Raw genomic sequence first — 9,568 nt, 5'->3', positions numbered from 1 at the left:
TGTGTGAGTCATATGTTATGATTACATTGTATGTGTGAGGTCAACTTCTTAATCATGTGGGTCAACAACATGTACAGCCGATTCTGCAAAACAAACAGAGCTTTTCCACCCTGTGTTATCCCGAAAAAATACATGCATACATGTAAATTCTAGTAGAACGGATCCCTATTAATTGCTCTACTGTATTCCATCACAGTCGTCCTCAGCACCTCGAGTATTACTTCCTCGAATGAAATTCCACATCAATTATTCCTCGTCCACAAACATTAATAATATGAATAATTCCAAATTGATTTTACATAAATAATATCTATGTTGAATCAGTACAGTTATTAAGCTCCCAATAAGTGCTGGCCCAGGATGGCTCGAGGCTTAGGGGGCTCGTTTGTTGGCCCGGTTGTAAGGCTGTGCTTCGCTCCCTCTCTATCTATCGTAGGAACTGGGAAGGAATTCACGAACCGTCTTTGTCTACGAAATTACGAACCGTCTTCCTCTCTCCTTTGAGTCCTTTCTCGCATGACTTACGGCAGCGGCGGCAGCCGTAAAAGGACGGCGACGGTGGCAGATGTTAGCCTTCCATTTTCCTCCCTCCCTCCGGCCTCTCTCCTCTCGCATCCTCTGCGTCTCGGCGGCTCCAGCAGGATGTGCGCTGCTGCGGCTTTGGGCGTGATGACGGGCGGTGTTTAGGGGCCGGCGGCCCGGAGGATTTGGTGGCGCTGTGCCCCGGCGAATTAGGGGGTGTGGTGGTGATTGGTGAAGCAGCCGCATGAGGAGGCAGAGAGAAAGCTGGCGGAGGATTTGGTGGGTTGTGTGAGTGCCTGCAGGCTGCAGCCGGCGTGCATATTGTGTGTATGGTGGGTCTGGGCTGCTGTTGTGCGTGCTTGCCATGCAGTGACCCCGCAAGATCATGTCCTTGTTGCTCGCCCTGCACCGTCCCTGGGAGAGAAGGCATACCAACAGCAGCAAATCCATCACTTATTTTTGTTTTAGACACTAATTGATATTGTTCTTTTATTTTCTGCAGATGCAGGTCTTGGCTCTAGCTAATTGGTCTTTCAAACTGGAAATCAATTCACATATTCAATTCATATGTGGTGGGTGGTGTCCTTTCTTTTACTCTATATAGGTGAAAGCAAGCATATGACATTGTGTGTTTTTCTGGTTCTTCAGTTCTGATATTGGAAATTTACATACTGAGCACTTACATTATATCTTTGTTTTGCAATGAAAAAATCACACGCTACAAAAAATAGCGTCGCCCCTGAAAATATGCTATTAGCATGTTATAGCGTGCTATTAGCGAGACATTTGCTAAAAGGCAACATCATATGAAATCATGGTGGAATATGAAACCAGACATTTTTACAGCTTGCACAATAGTGGCATTGCAGCATGCAGGCTAATTTTTGGCACACCAGCAACATGAAAATTTCAAAACACTCATTGAAATAGCACAAGTTTCCCTAATTTTATCCACAGTATCGACATCAAAGATAACTTATTCTGCTGGGCCTGGACGAAAACTCAGAAGTAAATACACAATGCCACATGTTCTGCTAGTAAAATGCTATAGGAATATCAAAATTACAATAAACTGAAGCTGAACTTTTAAGGCGACTACAATTGCTAATGATTTCATTGTCCCAATCCGAAGAGGCTAGCTAGCTCTTAGGACAACCACCAGAAACAAGTACCAATATAGACGTTGGTATCCCAAAAAATTGTTGTAAGTTGTAACAGTAGCCTTAGCTCACACAGCGGACACTGCACATTTGACATCTCTAAATCTTCATACGTTGCAAGACAAACAACACTGAAACTCCCCATCTACAGGCCTATAACTGCCACCCAAAAATCTGCCACAAGATCTGCTAGACACAGCTACGAACAATTAGTACCCACAATAATCAAGACAAGTAGACCAAGATCCAATATTTCTGGAGGACCAAACCGACCCGACCAGACCAGAAGGCACATAGACAGGGGCGAGGAGGGGCGGGGAGTGTAAACAGTATGCGTGCTGGCCGGCGGACGCACCTGGGGTTCTGGATACCATTTGTGATGCGTCATAAAGGTTTCCAGTAATTTACTTGAATGCATGCTGTAAGATTACCCCACTCTCTTTTGTTAACGTGGGGCACCAGACACTGGTTCCTCTCTTCCCCGGTGTAATCTTACCTCAAGTATTTTATTCCTTACGTTTTGTAGTTCTGGCCGTGGAGTGGGTGGGGTGAGGAATAACTATTTATTTATTTATTTATTTATATTTATATATATTTATCATGCAACATACTTTCTCTTTGATTTCATTTGAATTCAAACCATAAGATAGAGCCACGTGATTAGATTATTGGAAATGGTGCAATCTAGCGATTTGCAGATACTAATTTATTCATGGGAATGGTCCAATGTATTGATCAATGATAATTGTTTATTTTGTCCCAATAAAACTACAGATGGCTGGCTGGATGTGTTTCATAAATCTTTACAAGAAATATTTACACTTTGTGTGTGCCACTGACACTGATGACAGAGCTCGCCGCCCCGCTAGCTCCCCTACTTGGTACTACAGTGGAAGCGCAGGTAGGTGCTTACTTGGGTACTACTGAGGTATTGTGTATCATTGCTCTCTGCATGCTGAAGATGTTCTGACATGTGGAATGTTTGATGAAAAGCTGGATCAGTTCTAATCTGAAAAGAATCTATTGGTTTTACTTTGATATATGCAGTGAGGATGGCAACTTATGATGTTGCAGGATGAGAGGAAATACCAGATTGGTAGTCTGAGCCTCATCTTCTATCTTGTGATATGTATGTGCTTGCTATCCTCTCACTACCGGACTCGCGGTCTATGCCTACGGTCACGGGCCGTCGGCATAGGCCCCTAAGCCGTCGGCATAGATCTATGCCTACGGTTGCCGTCGGCATAGGCCCGTCGGCGTAGATATCGTCAGCGTAGTCTTGTCAGACCGTCGGCATAGTATAGCCGTCGGCATAGGGGCCTATGCCGACGGCCTGACGTCAGCCGTCGGCATAGTATAGCCGTCGGCAGTGTTTTTCGTCTGACGGCAACGGACGGCGCCGTCAAAAGCGCTGACGAATCACGCAATGCCACGTCGCAGAGCTATGCCGACGGCAATGCCGTCGGCATACCTCTGCCACGTGGCAACCCCTGGTACTCCTGGTGGCAGGGCTATGCCTACAGCAAAGCCGTAGGCATAGATGAATCTATGCCGACGGCTTTGCCGTAGGCATATCTATGCCATGTGTCATCTCCTGGTTCCTCCTGGCAGCAGGGCTATGCCTACGGCAAAGCCGTCGGCATAGATTTTCAGCTATGCCTACGGCTTTGCTGTAGGCATAAAAAGTCTATATTCATAATAAATAAGACAAGTGATATTGCAAAAACTGAATAAAAGAAACTATATTCATAATAAATGAAGCATTGCAATTATTTGGCCTGAATAATAAACAATAGACTTTATTAATATGAATGTCAACTACAAGCATTCAGGAATTACACTTAGAGGAAAAGGAAATAAAAGAAGAAAGGAAAAGTCCTAAACTAAACCTATACTAAACTATCTACTTCATCTTCTGCTTCTTTCTTCTAGTTCATCAACCTGCAAAACAAGAAACAACAAATAGGAAAAACTTGATTAAGGTTAAAATGTAGCATTCCCCTTATGGAAATGCCTTTGCTGTAGGAGCTAGCACTTAGGAGTTTGGAAACATTAGTCAAACCCCAATCAGATTAAGTTGATAAAAGAAACATTAGAAGAGAGCCAACACTGCATAAATGGAGCCAATGGAACAGTAACCAGCAAGGCCAAAAGGAATAGGTTCAATTGGCAGTAAAGAATAACCCAATAGAGAAGTAAAGCCAGCAAAGTATATATCAAAGCTAAACCCAAAGATCAACTCAAATTAGCACTAACTCCATGATTAGGGGATCCCTCGATTAAGCTTGGGTTAGTTTTCAGATGAAATCCAACTAACCCACTACTAACCAACTAACCCAGAGGTAGGGTTTGAAGTAGGGATTGTCCTCAGGCAACCTAGTAGTGCTAGGACTATTGCATCATTGGATCAAGTAGTGCAGCATCTGCTGTTAAGTAATGGTGAGAGCCTCAGGACACCATCATTGGCATGGCAAGATTAAGGAGCACCTGTTCTTATCAGTGAGAGTATGAGAGAGAGAAAGAAAGTGAAGAGACCAGTGTAGCATCTGTTCAAATCAGATTTAAGAGAGGGAATTGGCAAGGAAAGATACAGTCCATAACCTGCAAGAATAAATAGGCCATTGATAGCACATTTACTAAACATCTGCCGTAAGCAGAAGTGCAGAACACATACACCCACTTACACATGGGTACTATTCTGTATATAGGTACACAAGCACAACACATGGACCTAGTATAGATAGGAGTATAAGCATGCATCAAAATCATCTGAAACATCTGAAATAGCTAAAGCAAAGAAAGAGTTAACACTACATGCAACCATGAGGACTATATCCTGTACAATATACAACTAAAACACCAGTAGATGATGTACTAAACCATACAAGAAATACCAATACATGGTATTTAGATAAAGACTAGTATATATCAAACACACATACCAGCTTGAAAGAGAAACTATAATTTTATACCACTACAGGAGCAAATCATGAACAACACAGAGTAATTGCAGTAAAGAGATGAATCAGTATATGTTGATCAATAAGAAAGTTACAGCTATATACAAATGAAGGACTATATCCTTTATAAGATAACAAAGAAACAGTAGCACTTGTACATATGAATAAATAGAACCAGCAGCCAACTAATAAAGAAACTAGCATGTGCTATAGGACAGGAACAATAACATCTATAAGACCAAGATAATTGCAGTGATAGACCAACAGTAGCATAGAATTTCTTGTAATCAGTCCATAGACATGAACTAGAACTAGAATATGAACATGTAAAGCAGCAGGAGCATAAGTAGACCAAAGTCCACATTGCCAAATCCATAAAGATAGCACAGTAATCAATTGAGCTAATAATAGGTGAGCCAACCTTCACCAAGCACTAACAGGACACGCGGAGCAGCATCAAATCGACCATGACATGCCCGAAGAGAGTAGTACGAGCAGGGGAGCAGAGGGATTGAGGAGCTTACCATAAGCAACGCCACCACCATGGTTGCGGTGTGGCCAAATCACCGCCGTCGCACGGTGGCAGGCGATAAGGTAGTCGACGCTGACGGATCTGGGGCAGTAGCACCACAGGCAAAACCCAGGAGGCGCTGGTGCACAAGGAGGCACGGGAGGTGGCGCAGGCGACTAGATCCACGAGCAAGAGCATGCCGACGACAAACCTCTCCCCACCACCGAAACCCTAGAGAGGGAGAACCGATGGGAGCGACCACGGGCGGCAGGGAGAAGCGAATCGAATGAGTGGAGGAGGTAGAGCGGCTCAACGGGGAGCCCTGGGTAGCTAGCTCAGCGACAGAGCTCGCCGGTGTAGGCTGGAATCGGCCGGCGACCGAGGCGGCGATGTGAGGCGACAAAAGAGAGAAGGGGATCGAGAGATAGGGGCTCGGGATCGAGAGATAGGGGCTCGGGATCGAGAGAGAGGGGCTTGGATCGAGAGAGAGAGAGGGGCTCGGGAGCTCGCCGGTGCCTGACCCGCCCCCGCTGGCCTCGCCGTCGCCGGAGGTGAGGTGGCGGCCGAAACCCTAGCTAGCACGGGGGACGATGGAGGGCGGGAGCGCTGATTCTGGACGGAGGGGAAGGAGGCGTGGAGCTTGGGGAGCTCGGGGGAGTGCTTCCCGTCGCCGGAGCTCACCGGAATAGGCCGGCGTGGGTGGTGGCGGCGGCGAGGGAGAGGGGTTCGTGGGGGAGAGAGGAGCGAGGAGCGAGGTCGCGAGACAGAGAGGGGGAGGAGGCGTTCGGTGGAGTTGGGTGGGCTCTATCTTGTGGGCTCTTTTTTTTGTCCTTTTCTCTAGATGGATGGATGGATGGCTGGATGGATGTGGGGTGGAGAGCTAGATGGATGGATATGCGCCACGTCATCGATCCGTGGCACAAACGTTTCCACCAATAGGAATCAAGCTCATGCAATTGTGTTCTCCCTTTTGTTTTTCTTCTAAATGTTTTTACTCTCTTGGACCGCTGAAGGAGGGCAAGTGCTAACCGCGTCCACGCCGGTGAAGGGTCTGGCGTCCTCTGGCCTCGCCGCCATCGGAGCAGCGCTAGAGGTGGAGGCCATCGAAATCCTAGCCACGAGGTAGGGTTGTGGGTGGACGGAAGGAGCGGATCCTGACGCATGGATGGACGCGGCAGGACGAGGTCCGGCGGACCCGGCTGCCGGCGATCTGTGAGGGGAGAGGAGGATCACAGCGGCATGCCGGATCCAGCCACTTGTAAACTGCACCATCTTCGAGTTAGTATCTGGCTATCGAGAGGGAACGTGTCCGGTTTATGAAGGAAGTGTGTTGCCCGTTGCTCCATTGACCTCGAAACTTCTCGTGCTCTCAAAGGGGGGCATTTCATGACACGTTCCCGGGCATGGCATTTTTTGGGACCGCCTGGAATATTTGAGACATTTACTGCATCTGTAGGGCTTCAATGTGGAAAAATGCAGATCTGCACGGCGGCCACCTGAAATGATGTCAATAAGTGGTTTGTAAATCATATATGATGTCTTTGCAGTATGCGTAGGCCTAGTGCAATGAAAGGAGGAGGAGCCATACCACTGGGGGGCGAATGTACCTCGGCGGCATGTCGGATCTAGCCGTAAAAATCCATGGAAAATCATACGATGCCGGAAATCCTCGGGACCTGGCACGGTGTCGTCATATGGCCCTTGTAAGGTGTGGTAAAATTTTGAGCGTGTTTCGCAGAAGTCTGACCGGCGGCCACTTGTAAACCACACCATCTTTGGGTTAGTATCTTGCTATAGAGAGATAATGTTTCGGTTTGTGAAGGAACTGCGCTGCCCGTTGCTCCGTTGACCTCGAAAATTTTCATGCTCTCAAAGGGGGCCATTTCATGAAACGTGCCAGGACATGGCATTTTTCGGGCACGCCTGGAATATTTGAGACATTTACTGCATCCGTAGGGTTTCAATGCGGGAAATCACATATCTGCACAGCGGCCACCTGAAATGATGTCCAAAAGTGGTTTGTAAAATCATATATGATGTCTTTGCAGTATGCGTCGGCCTAGTGCAACCAAAGGAGGAGCAACCCCACCACGGGGAGGGGCGAATGTACCTCGACGAGATGTCAGATCTAGCCGTAAAAATCCACGAAAAATCATACGATGTCGGAAATCCTCGGGACCTGGAACGGTGTCGTCATATGGCCCTTGTAAGGTGTGGTAAAATTTGAGCGCGTTTCGCAGAAGTCTGACCGGCGGCCACTTGTAAACTGCACCATCTTCGAGTTAGTATCTTGCTATAGAGAGAGAATGTTTCGGTTTGTGAAGGAACTGCGCTGCCTGTTGCTCCGTTGACCTCAAAAATTCTCATGCTCTCAAAGGGGGCCATTTTATGACATGTGCCAGGACATGGCATTTTTCGGGCCCGCCTGGATTATTTGAGAAATTTACTGCATCCGTAGGGTTTCAATGCGGGGAATTGCAGATCTGCACGACAGCCACCTGAAATGATGTCCAGAAGTGGTTTGTAAAATCATATATGATGTATTTGCAGCATGCATAGGCCTAGTGCAACCAAAGAAGGAGGAGCCCCACAACTGGGGGGCGAATGTACCTTGGTGGCATGCCAGATCAAGCCGTAAAAATCTGTGGAAAATCATACGATGCCGGAAATCCCCGGGACCGGGCACAGTGTCTTCATATGCCCCTTGTAGGGTGTGGTAAAAGTTTGAGCGCGTTTCGCAAAAGCCTGACCGGAGGCCGCTTGTAAACTGCAGCATCTTCGAGTTAGTATCTATCTATCGAGAGAGAACGTGTCTGGTTTGTGAATGAAATGCGTTGCCCGTTCCTCCATTGGCTATTTCAACCCTCCATCGCACTTGTATACATATATTAAGACACAATGCAAGTTTGGGTACCATTGATACCCCCAAGGCCCCCGACCGACCTAATCCTAGCCCAGTTGACCCGAAGATCTAGGCCTTTGACTTTCACCGAACCGCCTTTGACCAACGTACTTTTCCACCTGGTTGTGATAGGTCAGCCCATAGGAACATTTCAAAACAAGGTCTGGGCCCAACACACCAGCGGACCCCCCTCGTGTCGACCCGATGCGGCCATTCCCCCCCCCCCTGCAAGTGTCGGCGGCAGCGCCTTCCGTGAAGGGGGTCACATTCCGGAGCCGCGTGTCGTTTGTTTGCACCTGACAGCACACTTCCAGACATGTAAGAGGACCTGGCGCAAGATTTGATGGCATAGCTAGCCCCCAAAGGCCCCCGACCACACTCGTAGACATGCGAAGAACAATCCATGGTGGGGGATTTTTTCACATACTCCTGCATCTTACAAAAATATAAGAAATTGCCACACATATTATATCATATGTGTCTGCACTGTGTAAAAATCTCATGAATTGATTACGCTTCAAGTGTTCAGGAATATTCATGCAACGCCAAAACCGCAGAAGGATTAATTCGATTGCATCGCCGTTCATGAGGGCAAACCTCACACCGGAGCCGCGTATTGCCTCTTTAGACATGGCACCACATCTTTCGACATGTATGAGGACTCGGCGCGATGCTCTGGTGGCATTGTCCCCCCCCCCAAGGCCCCCGGTCAGCCGAACCCTGGACAATTACTTTCAAGATTCTGATAAAAAACCATATGAATTTCGTCAAAATCAATCCAAGTATCAATTACTTATGATTTTAATAAAGCAGAAGGACCTATATGCAAAAGTACAGGAGGCCACATTTCTAACATACTCAAAAACAAAAACAAACTAGATATTCATAATCTATGGAAAATTCTACCCTAAATCGATGTATAATTTGTGTATGTTTAAGTTTAGATAAGTTATATTTAAATTAAACAAAATTTAACTTAAAAAATAAAAATAATTTAAAATAAAAACAAATAATATCTATGCCTACGGCCATGCCGTAGGCATAGTTCTCGGCCAAGGGCTGCCAGGAGGTGCCACGTGGCGGGGCTATGCCTACGGCAAGGCCGTAGGCATAGATGGAAAACTATGCCTACGACTTTGCCGTCGGCATAGATCTGCCACGTGGCAGCTCCTAGTAAAAAAATATAGATAATATCTATGCTGACGGCCGCCGTCAGGGCCGTCGGCATAGATTTGACGGCGTCAGCCCGCCGTTTGTCCCTGGGCCACCAGGGCCACATCTATGCCGACAGCCTAACTATGCCTACGGCCACCGTAGGCATAGATCGATATATGCCGACGGCCTAACTATGCCTACGGCTGCCGTAGGCATAGATGGAGGTATGCCGACGGCTTCTCTATGCCGACGGCTTTTCCCAGGCCGTCTTCGTAGCTCGAGTTATGCCGACGGCCCCGACAAAAAGCCATCGGCATAGATAAGGCCGTAGGCATATAGGGTTATTCCGGTAGTGTCT

The 9,568-nt window shown here is 47.1% G+C and overlaps 1 long non-coding RNA gene across 1 annotated transcript; it reads right to left on the bottom strand.

Moving 5' to 3' along the window:
* Nucleotides 1-5,926: 5,926 nt before the first annotated feature.
* Nucleotides 5,927-8,778, bottom strand: LOC147961820 (uncharacterized). The gene is made up of 4 exons (XR_015611111.1): nucleotides 7,764-8,778; nucleotides 7,264-7,651; nucleotides 6,742-7,149; nucleotides 5,927-6,649 (listed from the first exon to the last, which is right to left on the bottom strand). It is a non-coding gene; the product is annotated as an uncharacterized LOC147961820 (long non-coding RNA).
* Nucleotides 8,779-9,568: the final 790 nt, after the last annotated feature.

This window comes from Triticum urartu, chromosome 7A (genome assembly GCF_056163025.1).
Source record: "Triticum urartu cultivar PI428250 chromosome 7A, HENAU_Tu73, whole genome shotgun sequence".
Classification (NCBI taxonomy): domain Eukaryota; kingdom Viridiplantae; phylum Streptophyta; class Magnoliopsida; order Poales; family Poaceae; genus Triticum; species Triticum urartu.
Note: the sequence above shows the minus strand (reverse complement) of the source record. Positions and strands in the feature narration are given on the sequence as shown.